The following is a 2,264-nucleotide window of genomic DNA, read 5'->3' as shown; positions in this document are numbered from 1 at the left end:
AAGAGGGAGCTCTTCTTAATATTTTGACACCAAAATCATGTCGATACACCTTACCGACTGCGAGTAAAACCACCCACGCTTTAACTTGACAGACTGTACATATGAATAATTACTTTTTAAATATCAGTATCATGAGTCTGTTTAATAAGGTTACAAAAATATGAGTTGAAAATACAACTTTCTACTAATAGTTAAACGTTTTTATGATTTATTGAAACAATTTATTATTGTCCCTGTTTCGGGGTAGTTCGGCATGGTTTCGCAGACGTTGCTGCGAAAAGTGCGATATTTTCTAGTGTTTCTCGCACCACAGAGCATGCAGCTGTGACATGTAACCCAGTTCAGGATCCACACTCGCATCGTAGTACCCTAGAAAGTCGTGATTTAGTCGCTCCCTCCACCTAAAGGTCCCGAGATTCCGCCGATCCATCGCATTGAATCCATTTTTATTGGCTCCCCCAGATCTAGAGTGGACTGCGTTGTTTGGCCGACCCATTGTTGGGTGCCCTGCGCGTTCTGTTGTTTTAAACCGCACTTAGTACAACTATGTTTGGTGTTGTCATTGTTGTTCCCACGAGAAGCTAGGGTAAGGGGTTCGTCCATCCTTGTAGAGCTCACCCAGGTGCCATTCAGCTTTGGGCACGGTTTTCACACACACACACACACACACACACACACACACATATATATATATATATATGCCATATGACATCTTTGCGCTGGAGAGACTTATACATACCTGGGCATACCACAGAGCCGCATTCAGGATGTGACATCTATAAAGGATACTCTCCGGAGCAGATACAAACGTCTCATCCGACAGATTTGGTCTTCCGAACTGTCGGCGAGGAACAAAGTATCTGCAATGAACATGCTTGCCGTCCCGTTACTACTCTATTCATTTGGAGTAGTTCCATGGACGAAGAACGAGCTCAGATCTCTTGATATCGGGGCAAGAAAGGTTATGCACATGAACAAAAGCATGCATCTTAAGTCTTCCGTTCCGCGACTGTACATCTCACGCCGTCAAGGGGGTCGCGGAATATGGAGTCTTGAATTTCTTCACAACAGGATTATTCTGGGTACAGCACATAGAGTTGCAAATGGAAGAGACCCTCTTCTTAAAATGGTCAGGAATCGCGAAGAAATGGGCAAAGGAGCATTTCTATACAAAGCAGCGGAGGAGGCTGCTGAAACACTCGGACTTGACTTCAGTATTAGGGGTGAGCAAAATGCATCAAATCTTATCTATCTCGAGTACTCACGCCTGAAAGCCCGGATTAAGAAAGCACAAGAGAAAAACTTTCGTGAACAGCTCCTCGATAAAAGGATGCACGGTATCTTCCACAGAAATGTGAAGGATCAGTCAATGTCTTGTGAGCTAACGTTTGCTTTCCTTAAATCGCCCATATTGAAGTCTGGTACAGAGGGTTTCATTTTTGCATGCCAAGGCGGTGTCATTTCCACCTTAACATACCGTCGCCACATTTTGAGCCAAGACATTCCCGATGATAGCTGCAGGGCGTGCGATGCACACCCCGAGCATTTAGCTCACATACTATCTAGTTGTCCAACACACGCCGGAACGACCTACATTCAAAGGCACAATGCGGCATTAAGAGTGCTTTATTACCATCTCTGTCATTCCTACGGCATTCACCTTAATATCGCTCCTCTAAATGCTCCTAGGGAAATTGAGTCAATTGTCGCGAATGGGAAGTGCCGCATATACTGGAACTTTATATTCTCGACAATTGTTTCTGTTGCTCACTCGAGGCCTGACATGGTTCTTCTTGACTTCGAGAAGCGAACCTTGTTCGTTATCGAATTGTCGGCACCAGCTGACAAAAACATCATAACCAAGGAGAATGAAAAGAAAGAGAGGTATCGAGACCTTATAAGGGAGTTGCAACGATTGTATCCGGAATATTTTGTTAAACTGATCGTCCTTATCATCGGCGATCTTGGAGGTGCCAAGCTTTCACTTGCTAATGGCCTAAAAAGCATGCCTGCGTGTCAACAATATGCTAGAACACTTGCGGGGAAAATGCAGAAGGCGGTTGTCCTTGGGTCACTCCGTGTACTTAGGGTGCACGAGGCTTTTGCTGGATCGTCGTATTGATTCCTTTACCGACTGTAACCATCTATCTCGCGGTTGTGAGACGTGGTTGTGGCTGAAATTTTACCGCGATTTCGCTGGAAGCGGATGCAATTTTTCAGATTAGCTCCCGCTTCCGGCGAAATCCTGCGGTTGCCCTTATGTA

This window comes from Belonocnema kinseyi, chromosome 1, assembly GCF_010883055.1.
Source record: "Belonocnema kinseyi isolate 2016_QV_RU_SX_M_011 chromosome 1, B_treatae_v1, whole genome shotgun sequence".
In the NCBI taxonomy this organism is placed as follows: Eukaryota; Metazoa; Arthropoda; class Insecta; order Hymenoptera; family Cynipidae; genus Belonocnema; species Belonocnema kinseyi.
This window is presented reverse-complemented; position numbering follows the sequence as displayed.